Source organism: Solea senegalensis, linkage group LG16, assembly GCF_019176455.1.
Source record: "Solea senegalensis isolate Sse05_10M linkage group LG16, IFAPA_SoseM_1, whole genome shotgun sequence".
NCBI classification, from domain to species: Eukaryota; Metazoa; Chordata; class Actinopteri; order Pleuronectiformes; family Soleidae; genus Solea; species Solea senegalensis.
In genome coordinates, this window is record NC_058036.1 from 56,971 (window position 1) to 72,096 (window position 15,126).

At 43.3% G+C, this 15,126-nt stretch overlaps 1 long non-coding RNA gene and 1 pseudogene across 1 annotated transcript; one reads left to right on the forward strand and one right to left on the reverse strand.

Moving 5' to 3' along the window:
• Positions 1 to 370: 370 nt before the first annotated feature.
• LOC122783248 lies at positions 371 to 1,967 on the reverse strand. The gene is made up of 3 exons (XR_006362014.1): positions 1,842 to 1,967; positions 647 to 788; positions 371 to 438 (listed from the first exon to the last, which is right to left on the reverse strand). It is a non-coding gene; the product is annotated as an uncharacterized LOC122783248 (long non-coding RNA).
• A 2,930-nt stretch (positions 1,968 to 4,897) lies between these two features.
• Positions 4,898 to 6,334, forward strand: LOC122783190 (annotated as a pseudogene).
• Positions 6,335 to 15,126: the final 8,792 nt, after the last annotated feature.

Sequence of the window (15,126 nt, forward strand, 5' to 3'; positions counted from 1 at the left end):
AAGTCCTGCAGGTTGTGGAGTCAGTGAACGGAGCGTCTGACGCTAATATCACAATGATGAACCGTACTGTTCTGTAATATTATCATTCCTTTGTAGAAAGTAGAAAGTTGTGCGGCTCATTCTTTTAAAAACATCATCAGAATTTCCTGCAGGTTTGGTGAGAATCTGTCGCACCACAAGCATCTTTCTGTAAATAACAGTCTAAACATGGCTCCTCACATTTATTCAACTGTTGGTGTCTTTCAGTTTATATATAGAGTTTATTTTCTTTTAAATATATATATACTTTCATTTAAACAACAAAGAACATTAACTAAGCAACACTTTTGGTTCAGTTCTCACACTTGAGTTTGTTGTGAGCGACTTACCTGATCATCAAATCGCTGCATTGTGAGAGGGAGTTCTGGTCCAGTGATCCACAGACGAGTGTGTGATTCTCTGCAAATCAAAATCAGGCCTTCAGATTTGTGCTGTGCCTGTATTATGGTCTGTAAACACCCCAGGGTCTGGTGGTTATTCCTGCTGCTGCGTTTACGTTTTTCTTCACAACTCTGTCATCAACTCTTATTCCTGAGCAGCAAACAACTATTTATTTTGGGGGGGAAATTGCGGGTCACATGGTTGGTGTAGTGATTAGCGCTCTTACCATTGCAGCAGGAAGATCTGGGTTCACAACCAGGTCAGAACCAGGCTCTGTGTTCATGGAGGTCATGTGCTCTCCCCGTGTGTGCGTGGGTTTTCTCCTCGTTCTCCGGCTTCTTTCCACCGTCCAAAAACATGTGGATTACCTGGAAAATACAAACCAATGTGATGAAACTTCACACAAATGTGTTTATATGTTACAAAGTGTATGCTTGATACAGTAGTGTCACATGATCCATCTATCAAGACTTGAGCAACATTTCAGAATTCCTTTATTGTGCAAATCGTTCTTGAATCAGAATTCTTTTCTAATCCTCGGGTCAGATGGTTGGTGTTGTTCTCCACGTATGTGCGTGGGTTTTCTCCGGTTTCCTCCCACAATCCAAAAAAACATGCAGATTTGGGCATTAGGTCGATTGGAAACTCTAAATTGACAGTGAGAGTAATTGGCTGTTTGTCTCTGTGTCCCTGTGATGGACTGGCCACGTGTTCAGGGTGTAACCCCGCCTGGGATTGGAACCAGCGCCTTCATGACCTTCATGTGGAGGATAAATGGCAATAATGGAGAGGAGAGGGGAGTGAGGGGGAGGGAGGGGGAGAGAGGAGGTGTGAGGCTGCAGATTGGTGAGACTGAGGGAGACGAGATGATGGGGTTTTTATTATTTTATTAATAATGTGCAATAATGTCATTTCTGACAGTCATGGTCCTTTAAAAGAAATTCTGAAATAAATCTGAGTTAAACAACAAATTCAAAAGCAAGACAAGAAGAAGTCTGTTGGATTTTAACACTGTACATTACTGAACTAACTTCCTGCTCCTTGTTTATATTCTACTGACACCTGGAAAACATGCACTAAAGAGACCATGTTTGTCCCTTTAGACACCAACGTCCCCCAACTGGGGACCCAGAGAAATCTGGTGAAAATATTGTATAAACGTCTTTTAAATGTGACAAATAGCTCAAATAACAACTAAATGAATGATAACATATCAAACTAATGACGGCACAGCTGTGTAAACCCACTCGTCACATTTCTGGGTCTAATGCTGACACACAACACACCACACAACACAACACACAGCTGAAGAAGCGATTCTGAGGATTTAAGTGAAAACGCTCGACACTAAAACAAGCACAGAGATAAAAGTCAAAGAATAAAGACAACAGAAGTCGCTCGTGCTGTAAAATGTCTCTTACCTTTGATATTTCTCCGTCAACAGTTGATTTAACAGCGAAAACAACGCTGTGTGTGTCACACGGACTTCCTGTGTTACACTCAAATCATTCCGGGCGTCTATAACTGACATTAGGACCCTGGAGGAAGCATTACGATCTCTATCATGCAGCTGCCTGTTCCGGTCACATGACGGCATTCTGCTGATTCTGATTGGCTGACAGTTCTGCCAATCTCATTTTGGCCATGATAGCTTCTTTATGAGCTATATACACACACACACACACACACACACATATATATATATATGATCATATTTATATATATGATATTATATATATAATCATAGATATATGATTATATATATATATATATATATATATGATTCTATACATATATATGATTATATATATATGATTATATATATATGATTATATATATATAATCATATATATATGATTATATATATATGATCATATATATATAATCATATATATATGATTATATATATAATTATATATATTTAGTAATAGTTAGAAAAGAAAAGACTCAATCAACTCAAAAACAGACACAAATAGATCAATAAAGAAACTGTGAGTGTGTGTGTGTGTGTGTGTGTGTGTGTGTGGGAGGGGGTCAAAACTTGATTTTAGGGCAAGAATTAGGTTATGGTGACTACAGGGAGTACAGAAGGTATTATGTCACAGGGAGAGTGAGAAACAGGTGTGTGTGTGTGCATGCGTGTGCGTGTGTGCGTGCGTGTGTGACAGGTTTTCTCACTCACCGTCTTGCCACCATCTGTCCTGTGGACTGGCATCAATGACTGTACAGACGGGCACTGACTAATAAGCTCAGACGAGGACACAGGAGGACACATGAGGACAAGCTCACCATCATTGCCGAGTGCAAACCAGGGCAGTGACAATTGGAGACATTAAGTGGTGTGAAGGATTTCTACAGACGTTATAGTGTATCTTTGAGGAATGGACACTTTTTCAAACAAGATTTTTGTGAGTATTTCTGCAAACATATGTGAAGTCAATCCATTATTAAAAATAAATGCATATTGTTGAATGTGCTTGCAACAGCTTCAACATCTTCACAGACTCCTTTTGTCTTACAAAGTTATTAATGCTGCATCATGTCAGGTTATTCCAGAAGTCGACAGAGAGAGTCAACGTCCACAGAGCACAGAATCAGTCTTCTGTGACAATAGAACATTTAAAAATATAATAAAACACAGGTAACGATGTACTGCTTCAAAAAAAGATGAAAGGTAAATTAAAAAAAACAAAAAAAAAACGTGATGAAAAATGAGAGGAAATCTCCTCCTTAGATGACGTGTGACGCTCCATCATGTTGCTGCATAAAAGCTAAAAGCTCGTTGTTCACTGGGTTTTTCTTCCCCTGGAAAAACAGCCTTAGCAAACCTGAGTGGGTAATTAAGGTAAGAAAAGATCTGAGATGAAAGAAAGCACAACATTGTTCACAGTTTTGTGAATAAACGGACACGGAAAAGCAATTCTAAAAGAAAAAGGAAGCTGTGCACGGAACATAATTCTCTCTCTCTCTCTCTGATTGACACTGATGCAAACCACTAGAAACTAGGCCGAGCCAAACTCATTTAACTGCAGCAGCAGAGACAGCAGCAGCAGAAACATCAGCAGCAGAGACAGCAGCAGCAGCAGCAGCAGCAGAGACAGCAGCAGCAGCAGACAGCAGCAGCAGAGCAGCAGCAGAGAGACAGCAGCAGAAACAGCAGCAGCAGAAACAGCAGCAGCAGCAGAAACAGTAGCAGTAGAGAGACAGCAGTAGTATATAGAAACAGCAGCAGAAACAGCAGCAGCAGCAGAAACAGCAGCAGCAGAGACAGCAGCAGAGATAAAATAGCAGAGAGACAGCAGCAGCAGAGAAGTAGCAGCAGAAACAGCAACAGCAGAGACAGGCAGCAGAGACACAGCAGCAGAGACAGCAACAGCAGAGACAGCAGCAGCAGAGACAAAGCAAATAGCAGAAAGTCAGCAGCAGCAGAGACAGCAGCAGCAGCAGAGACAGCAGCAGCAGAGAGACAGCAATAAAGAAGAACAGCAGCAGCAGAAACAGCAGCAGCAGAACAGCAGCAGAGACAGCAGCAGACTCCACACACACACACACATGATCCCAGAAAAGTTGAAGTAAACGCTGTTTATCAGAGTAAAAGTATTTAAATACATTTCAGTGTCTTCTCATAAACATATTGTCGCTCTCCATAGTGCGCAGAAGCTCTGCGTCTCTTGGCTGTGTCTCTGCAGCTTTGTGTCTCTGCGTCTCCGTGTCTCTTGGCTGTGTCTCTGCATCTCTTGGCTGTGTCTCTGGGTCAGCTCTGTGTCTCTGTGTCTCTGTGTCTCCTTCATGCCTCTGTGTCTCTAAGTGCCTCAAGGCTTCCCCTGTGTTCCCCTCATGCCTCTAAGGCCCCTGCGCCTCTGGCTGTGTCTCCTGGCTGAATCTCCGCGCCTCTTACAAGGCCTCTTTGGCTGCGTCTCTTGGCTGCGCGTCTCTGTCTCTTGGCTGCCCCTGTGTTCCCCAAGGCCTCTGTGTCTCTGCTGCCTCTTGGCTGTGGCCCTTTTGGCTGAATCTCAAGGCCTCTTTGACACCCCCCAAGGCCTCTTGGCTGGCGCCTCTTGGCTGGCGCCTCTGGCTGCGCCCCTCTAAGGCTCTCAGGTCTCATGGGCTCTGTGTCTCTTCTGGCCCTTGGCTAAGCAGGCTTCTGCCTCTCTGTGTCTCTGTGTCTCCTGCTGCCCCTGTGTCTCTTCATAGCTCTTGGCTGCCTCAGGTCTCCTTTGGCCGCGCCTCTGTGTCTCTCATGCCTCTGTGTCTCTTCTGCTGCCTCTTTGGCTGTGGGCTCCTGGCTGAATCTCTGTCTCTTGGCTGCATCTCTGCGTCTCTGTGTTCCCCTGTGTCTCTCAAGGCCTCTGTGTCTCTGTGTCTCTTGGTCATGCCTCTCAAGGTCAGGCCCCCAAGGCTTCCCCAGGTTCCCTCATGCGTCTCTTGGCTGAATCTCTGCGTCTCTTGGCTGTGTCTCTGCGTCTCTGCGTCTCAGAGGAGTGGACAGAAGGTAAACCCTCGCCATGTGAGGCCTCAGTTTGGAGGCGGAGAGTGAATGATTCAAATCTGCCGCTGCTATAAAAAGAGGGGAAGCGTGACGAGTTCACACTGGAGCTCAGCACCATCACACTTGTTGTGCTGTGATGATGAAAACGATCAAAGCTGTCAAAAGGACACTCGTGTGTCTCGCGCTGCTGCCTCGCTTCCTGATGACCGCAGTCATGTTCTGGCTGCTGGACTTCATCTGCATCCGGAAAGGGCTCTTGTTCAGGATGAAGGAGCAGGAGGGGGACGCCATGGATCCTCCTCTCTGCATCTCAGACTCCAACCGCTTCTTCAGCCTGGAGTCGCTGAAAGCAGTGTGGCACGGACACAAACTGGACTTCCTGAAAGCAGCGCGTCTCGGACACGGAGCGCCCAACACCGAAGTCGTCCAGCTCGAGGACCAGCGGCGCAGCCGCATCCTCGATTACGCAAAGGACAAGAGACCGCTCATCCTCAACTTTGGCAGCTGCACCTGACCGCCGTTCATGGCGCGTCTCAAGGCTTTCCGGGGAGTTGTGCAGCAGAACGCAGACATCGCGGACTCTGTGGTCGTGTACATTGAGGAAGCGCATCCTTCAGACGGCTGGATGAGCACTGACGCGCCTTATCAGATCCCCACACACCGGTGTCTGGAGGACAGGCTGAACGCAGCGCGGCTGATGCGCGTGGAGGTGCCGGACTGCGCGGTGGTGGTCGACAGCATGGAGAACTCCTCCAACGCGGCGTACGGAGCTTATTTCGACAGACTTTATATCCTGAGTGAGGGGAAGATCGTTTACCAGGGCGGCAGAGGACCCGAGGACTACCGCGTCTCTGAGCTCAGAGACTGGCTCGACCAGTACAGACACACGCTGGAGACATCCAAGCCTCCAGTTATTCACGTGTAGATTGATTCGATTCGATTATATAGGATATGACTTTATATTGTAGTATATTATATTTTATAATAATACATTATATTATATTTGATGATGTTATATTATATGATATCTTTTTACAGATCAGTAGTATAGCTCCATTTAGATTTTCTTCACTTATCATTGATTTACGTGTATTTATTTTCTTTTAATAGTTGGATCAAAGTATTATGGGATGTCCCGGACAGTTAGGTTCTGTTAAACATCCACAAAGACAATCGTTTGCCCGTGTTTCTGTTCCTTCTCCGTGCGTAATCGCGCCGCCAGGATCTTGGGTTTTACGCGTCACTGTGCTCATCAGCATTGTTGTGAAGTTCGGTTTTTAAGCGGAATCAGTCCAGAGAACCGGTACTGATGTGTTCTGATGTTGGTGATCACAGTGAAGCTGCTGCTCTCTGTCCTGCACGGAACAAACTAACTGTTGTGTAAATATAGATCTATTTTTCATACAATAAAAACACTTTCATCTACTCGACCTTTTTATTGATGTACATAAGTTACATATCCTCTATAAGCTGCATTACAGCTCATATTTCTGTCCTATAGGTTCCACAGACATATGCTCTCTTATACATAACAGGGACTTAAAGAGGCAATGTTTCATTTCCTGTGGAGCAGCACAGTCAGACCTCCACCTCTCATCAACCCTTGTTGTCTTTTCAGTGTTTGATGAAACAATGATCAGATTTCACCAAATCTACAAACATTAAATGAGTAGAGGAAACTCTCAGGATGACCGTGGCTGATTAGGCGTCAGCCTCCTTTAACACTGATGGTGATTATCAGTCGTTGGTTTAAGCTCAAGCAAACACACTGTCCTCTCTTAAGTGAGGATAATCACACCTGATCCTGTGATGATTGATAAATCCACCTGTAAGGATCCAAACACAGCTTAGCTCCACAAAGACACTTAACTGTGAGTCTCCATGAATCTGCTTTACTCTACACTTCCTCCCTCGCCCACCTGTCTCACCTCTATGTGAGATCAGGAGGTGTACTTGAACATGAAGTCCGCAGAACACGGACCGTCTTGTGATTGGCCAGTGACCTGGAAGTGACGTAATTGGCACGTCAGCTCTCAGACCCGCAGCTCCCCCTGTGGTAAGGCAGACGCACCGTCGGCAATGATCAAAACATCGAGTAATGTCGTAATGTCAGTGAGGGACTGCTGCAGGACGCCTGGAGCTTGGATCAGGTTGTGGTTACTGAGATGATAAACACACATGCAAATCAAACACCAGCGTAGCGTGTAGCTTAGCCTTTAGCCGGCTATCGCTAATGCTAAACGACAAAACAAGCACACAAAGACAGTTATATACGTATTGTTGGCACTGCTCCTTCTTTAAGTGAAGTTTGATGCTGTGTCCTGCTTTATATGTACTGAAGAAGAAGAACTACTCTCATTGTAGCTGCTGAGCGTACAACGAGAGTAGTTCTTCTTCTATGGTTGAAAGTAAGTCATGTGCTCTATGTCACCCATGTCACTCTAGTGACTGGGACTCTCGTGACCGGGACTCTCGTGACCGGGACTCTCGTGACCGGGACTCTAGTGCCCGGACTCTAGTGACTGGACTCTAGTGCCCGGACTCTAGTGCCCGGACTCTAGTGACCGGACTCTAGTGACTGGGACTCTAGTGCCCGGATTCCCCAGTGAGACTCTGTGGACTCTGCTGAGTGCCCGGAGTGCCCGGACTCAGTGACTCGAGGACTGATTCCCCGGATTCCTCTAGTGAGTGAAACCTAGTGACTAGTGACCGGACTCTAGTGACCGGACTGAGGACCTAGTGACCGGTGACCGACAGTGACCGGACTATAGTGCCCGGAGTGACCGGAGTGACCTCATAGTGACCGGACTCTAGTGACCGGACTATAGTGACCGGACTATAGTGCCCGGACCAAGAGGTGCTGCTGTTTAGGAGTGGTGAAATTTGCCATTGACATAACTAGTCAACAGAAGTGCTGTTCCACTTTGTAGAACAATCAAACCTGCGCTCTCAGCAGTGGCTGAACTGATTGATCTGGACTTTTAGGGCTTCATAAACGAGGCCATGAGGCAGATACACACAGAAACGCAGCGTTAATTGGCACTTCTGGGCTATGGGTTCTTTAATTCTTTTACTTCTAAAACTTCAGTAGATTTTGTATCAGAAAATGATAAGTAAATGTCATAAACTTTAAGACTTTTACTTCAGTCATTTTAATAAAATAATGTGTATATATATATACATATATATATATATATATGTATATATATATGCTGATTTCAGCTCATTAATATACTTTGACTTCTTTTAAAGTTCAACATTAATCATTTAAAAAAGAAAAGAATCCACCTTTCATTGACACAGAAAACAAACCCCTGTGGATTCGTTTGAATCTGGATTCTTTCCATGCATGATTTTCCATGGAGATCAAGTTTCATTTGTCAGAAGACACAAAGCCGGGGTTAAGGGTCTCAAGTTTAACTTGTGCTTTATGACTCGTCCTCGCTCAGTCAGAGGTTTGGAGGCGAGGGCCCCTCTCTCTGGGCCATAACTCCACAAATGAATGTCTAGTGGCAGGAGGTTGAGAGGCCCCAGCAACCACAGAGGAACCTACATCAGCATGTTGTTTCACTTTGAACCAAGAATCTACTCACGGTTACACCACTGTGCACAAGTGTCAGCCTTCACTGGAGTTTGTGTTACAATGAACATTCTATATATCCATATAGATATATACATACATAGATATATAGATTTATTCTCAACACGAAATAAAACATAGGTTTGAACAATAACATTAATTCGAATTTAACTTTAGCTTTAAGAGAGTCAGGGTCATTGCTGCAGGAAAATGTGTCAAACATGAGAAACAATGACACTGTGTGGTCATTGCACAGTACTGCACATGTTTCAGAGGTCAGAGGTCACTTGCAGAGTTTATGATCAAACATGAATAAACATAATAACACGTTCACCTGCTCGTCCTCGTCTCCTCTGATGATCGTCAGGACCAGTTGTCCTCATGCAGAGCAAAACCTGGTCCTAACGAGGCCTCATTTCTGAGGACCTGGTTAAGGTTAAGGTTAGGCATTAACTAGTTATGGTTAAGGTTAACACTTTTGACTGTGTGTGTGTTGCAATGAACCCATGGACAGAGGATGAAAAGCTGTAAATGAGTGACACCCTGTGGTCACAGAGTGAGACTGCATGTCCTGACAAACAGCTGAGTAAAGATTTCAAAATACAACAGTTCTATGTTAACTTCACATATTTCTGTGACTAGTTATGAAATGAACAGTTGAAAGTTGAGTGTTGAATTTGAATAACTATGATTCAAATAAGTCATCACTTTCTGTACGAAACATCACAAACGACAAACTAAAGGTTCAATCACATCACAGACTATGATGTGATATCACGTTCTAATCACGATATATATACATATACATATATATATAGACAGACAGACAGACAGACAGGTGAGCGCAGTATATATATATATATATATATACGTACATATATACATAAACATGTATATATCTATATGGATATATATAATGTTCATTGTAACACAAACTCCAGTGAAGGCTGACACTTGTGCACAGTGGTGTAACCGTGAGTAGATTCTTGGTTCAAAGTGAAACAACATGCTGATGTAGGTTCCTCTGTGGTTGCTGGGGCCTCTCAACCTCCTGCCACTAGACATTCATTTGTGGAGTTATGGCCCAGAGAGAGGGGCCCTCGCCTCCAAACCTCTGACTGAGCGAGGACGAGTCATAAAGCACAAGTTAAACTTGAGACCCTTAACCCCGGCTTTGTGTCTTCTGACAAATGAAAGTTTTTATGCTCTAGTTAGTTTGGTTAGCGGAGACCGACGCACAGTAACCTGGTAGTTTTTAATGATCTAGTTAGTTTGGTTAGCGGAGACCGACGCACAGTAACCTGGTAGTTTTTATGCTCTAGTTAGTTTGGTTAGCGGAGACCAACACACACAGTAACCTGTTAGCTTTTAATGATCTTTGCTAGCCTGCGAGTGCTAAACACTTCCTCTTTATTGATTTCCTGCAGTTTGATTGGATGTTGTGCCGACAGCGCACGTACACACACACACACACACACACACACACACACACACACACACAGGGAAAGATACAGAGCGTTTCGTTAATAACATACTTTGTAATCTTTGAGTCTTTTCAAAGGCAAGTGAAGTCACGTGTCGCTGATGTTAAAGTATAACGTCTTTTTTCTTTCAAACATCATTTCTGTCAGTGTGGAGATGAGATGTTGCTGACCTCTGACCTGATGATGTCATGACACAGTTCAGATCCTCTTAGATCCTGAACCCAGAGCCTCAGTCCTGCTTGTGTTTGTTGAATAATGATATTATTGAGTGTATTTGTTCACTGTGAAACATTAGCAGACATTCACATGTAGTTATACTGCCATCTTGTGGTACATGTACTCAACTACAGGTCTGAGACATTAACTCATGCAGCACACTTTGAAGTCAGGTGGAATTCTATCCTATAATATCCTATAATAACAAATACGACACAGTCAGAGTCTGGATCAGGTTTTCCTGACGTCGTCGCTCCAGAGGAAAAACTCTTCATTACCTTGATGTTTTTCAGCTGTTCCTGTCACCTGGTTTAAAATGTATTGATTTTTTGGAGCAATTAGTGTGTGGAAAATGTCTTTTTAGTCATTGTTAACTTGTCAACTTTAATTTCTGTTTGTTAGTCCCGCTCAACTCAGTGTGTATTTCATTGTTCCTCATCTCACAAAGTTCCCAGGGTTACTCCTTGCCTTTGTCACGTCCTGTTCTGTTGTCGGTCATTCACATGTGAGCAGAAGTAGTTTAATCTTTGTAGATGTTGTGGACGTGTTTTCACGTCTTGTTGCTGAAACACCATCAACAGAAACAGCTGTGTTAGTAGAAGTTAGTCGATGAACCGTCTTTATTTGAACCCAGTGGTTTCCTGTCCCATAGATAATGGAGATTTTAACAGAACTATGAAATCATTCTGCAATAACAGCAAGTATTTAACATTTGTGTAAAAGAAGAAGAAACAAAAGGAGACAGTCAACCTCACATTCCATCAGTTGCCGGGGGAAACGTAGTGAATTATGTGTGAAGACGTCCACTGACCCGTCTCTGTCTGCTGCTTCCGCCCGGGCCTCTGTGTGTGTGTGTGTGTGTGTGTGTGTGTTGTGTGTGTGTGGCTGACAGTAAGTCCACCTCCTCTGTTGAGTGACGCTTCCTTCTTCAGACGTAGGTGGACAGCTAAGTTCTGTCCAGATCTTCTGTGCTTAAATGGAGGTTGGAACATTTCTCATTAGTCAGAAATGAAGAAGGTGAAAGTCTTCAGTCCAGTTACCTCCAGATAACTACAGAAGAGTGAGAACCTTCACAGGTTCTTCAGGTTCTTCACATTTCATTTACACCACACACTTTTTCTTCTTGTGAATTATTTGCATTTAATACCATTTTTCTAAACTGTATCCAGTCAATGCAAGCGTTATCATCAGTGATGGACAGTGATGCTGAGCAATTTTACACCTTTTATTTATTTAAAACTAAGTCAGTTAACGACAGATCCTCTGCCATTAACTGTCTCCTTCATGAGTGAAAGATTGCCACTCACAGGGAACATGACACCGACTTAGAGAAGAATAAATATCTTTTCACGTTACACACACACACACACATGTAGAAATATTGTGACATTCTAAATGTGAATGTGTCCAGAGTGAGTGTGTCAGTGTGCAGGCCTAACACTGACGGCTCCAGCTGTGATCATTCTAATTATAATATGTCATTTAGAAATAAAGGGGTTATTAATCTATCCCATCTTCACATGAAAACAATAATATACGTATATGGGAGTTTCATGTGATTCAGGGTTTGAGTGTGGGAGCGCCGGTGCTCCTGCGTTTATCAATGGCTGAGTTATCAAATGGATAATTAACATAATTATAGAAGAAAGTGGAAATAAAATGTGTTTCAACATAATGAACCGTATATAAAGAACAAAAACATTCTGGTCTCTCCCAGAGGGACGGACAGTTGGCATGAGAGACAGGAGCATGTGCACTAAACCAACACAACTCACTTCCTTCCTCTCTTTTATGTTTCTTTACCACTCTTTGTTCTCCTTCATTCACGCTTTTTCTCCTCCTCGGATTAATCGGTAAATTTGAACAAACAAAAGTTCAGCCTGGTTGAACAGGGTCAGCCAGAGCGCACCGTAAGCTTCTCTAGTTCACATGACCCCACACATTTCCATGTCCTTACAAAACACGCTTTCATCTCCTTAGAGTTTTATAAATCATGGAATCGCTGCCTCTAACCCGGAACACATCCTGTTTTATTCTGATATGGTCACCACCTTCTCACATTGCACACGCCCTCTCTCTCCCTCTGGTGTTGCTCTCTTCCTGTATTATTTCAATTTTTAACTCAGATTCAGTTCAGACTCAGCTCACTGTCACTTTACCTGCACGTGTTCCAGCAACAGTCTTGTGTGTTGTGTTGGTGTGATTGTGTGTCTGTGATTGTGTGGTTGTGTGTAGGTGAGACTGCATGCAGTTCTCATGTAAACAGCTTCTTCTTCAGTTCTGTGGTAAAAAGGTGTGCAGGTGTGCAGGTGTGCAGGTGTGCAGGTGTACAGGTGTGCAGGTGTGCAGGTGTGCAGGTGCAGGGTCCAAACCCTGGCACTTGTGAGAGTGAGAGACACTGTATGTTTTTCAGCTGGTTGTCATGTGCAACTAAATCCTCCCTCTAAGAAAATGATGCCTTGTTATAATAAACTTGATTCACACCCATGTTCGTGACTACACCTGGTGATACTGACTCCACCTCTATCTTTAGGCTGACACTTGTCTTTACATGTCGGTGTAAGCATGAGAGGACAGTGGAAGCATGAGAGGACAGTGGAAGCATGAGAGGACAGTGGAAACATGAGGACAGTGGAAGCATGAGAGGACAGTAGAAGCATGAGAGGACAGTGGAAACATGAGAGGACAGTGGAAGCATGAGAGGACAGTAGAAGCATGAGAGGACAGTGGAAACATGAGGGACAGTGGAAGCATGAGAGGACAGTGAAAGCATGGAGGACAGTAGAAGCATGAGGAGAGGACAGTGGGAAGCATGAGAGGACAGGAAGCATGAGAGGACAGTGGAAGCATGAGAGGATGCAGAGGACAGCATGAGAGGACAGTGAAGCATGAGGAGGACAGTGGAAACATGAGAGGACAGTGGAAGCATGAGAGGACAGTGAGAGACAGTGTGAGAGACAGTGAAGCATGAGAGGACAGTGGAAACATGAGAGGACAACATGAGAGGACAGTGGAAACATGAGAGGACAGTGGAAGCATGAGAGACAGTGCGAGGACAGTGGAAACATGAGAGGACAGTGGAAGCATGAGAGGACAGTGGAAACATGAGAGGACAGTAGAAGCATGAGAGGACAGTGGAAACATGAGAGGACAGTGGAAACATGAGAGGACAGTGGAAGCATGAGAGCAGCATTGAAGCAGCTGCATCTCTGAAACAACACGTGAAGCAAAACAACATTAGAGAGGTTTTAGTGCAGACTCGTCTGTGCCATTTTCTCATGTATTAAACTTTTATATCACTGTCAGTGTTCAATAAAACACTATACATTTGTTTCAAAGTTCAATAAACAAAAACGAACACCAGGGGGCTGCACTGAGCTGAATCTCCGCCGGTTTAGTGAACGACAGCTCATTTTGCACTGTCAGTCAATCAGAAGCAGCGAAATGGCGTCATGTGACCGGAACGGCTGCGGGTCGGCAGGTGGACCTACTTGTCCTAATGTCCAACATAAACGCCCGGAATGATTTGAGTGTAACACCGGAAGACCTCCTGCATTGTTTTCGCTGGAACATAAAAAAGGTAAGAGACGTATTTTACAGCAGCAGCGACTTTTGTCTTTATGTTGTGACTTTTATCTCTGTGATGTTTTTAAATCCTCTGTCGTATTTAAAAGAGGTTTTTAAAGTGTCGTACTTTCATTCATGTAGTTGTTGTCTTGCTGTGTTTGTCGTATTTAAAAGAGGTTTATAAAGTGTCGTACTTTCATTCATGTAGTTGTTGTCTTGATGCACTTTCATTCACAGTTGTTGTCTTGATGTGTTTGTCGTATTTAAAAAGAGGTTTAAAGTGTCGACATTCATTCATGTAGTTGTTGTCTTGATGTGTTTGTCAAAAGAGGTTTATAAAGTGTCGTGACTTTCATTCATGTAGTTGCTGTCTTGATGTGTTTGTCGTGATTTAAAGAGGTTTATAAAGTGTCAGACTTTCATTCATGTAGTTGTTGTCTTGATGCTTGTCGCATTTAAAAGAGGTTATAAAGTGTCGCATTCTTCATTCATGTCGCTTTTGCTGTCTTGCTGTGTTCTTGTCAGATGAAGAGGTTTATAAAGTGTCAGACTTCATTCATGTAGTTGTTGTCTTGATGTGTTTGTCGATTTAAAAGAGGTTTTAAAGTGTCAGACTTTCATTCATGTCGTTGTTGTCTCTGATGTGTTTGTCGATTTTTAAAAAGAGGTTTATAAAGGTCGACTTTCATCATGTCGTTGTTGTCTTGCGTTTTTGTCGATGAAGAGGTTTATAAAGTAACGACTTTCATTCATGTCGTGCTGTTGTCTTGATGTGTTTGTCGCATTTAAAAGAGGTTTATAAAGGGGTCGTGACTTTCATTCATGTCGTTGTTGTTCTGATGTGTTTGTCGATTAAAAGAGGTTTATAAAGTGTCGACTTTCTTTAATATGAAGCTGTTGGCTTGCTGTGTTTGTCGATTTAAAAGAGGTTTATAAAGTGTCGCATTTCTCATTCATGTAGTTGTTGTCTTGATGTGTTTGTCGTATTTAAAAGAGGTTTATAAAGTGTCGTACTTTCATTCATGTCGTTGTTGTCTTGCTGTGTTTGTCGTATTTAAAAGAGGTTTATAAAGTGCTGTAGCTGTGAATCATCTCTATATTCTCTGGTGTTTAGTTCAGGTTCAGCCTCAATCGGGGGACCTTCAGGTTTAAAGGGCTTCACTGATGAGTGCAGGACTCTTAAATGAGCAAATCAATCCATCCTTACATGTACACAAGAAGAAAAACCATTTCTGTAGCAAACACTGACTTTATTACTTTCCTTTGACACTAGAAAAATAAAACCTTGCACTAAACAGGAATAAGAAAAGGCCAGTTGTTGAAATAGTCACAGAGATACAGGTGTGTTAGAGCACACACAGATGAAATGG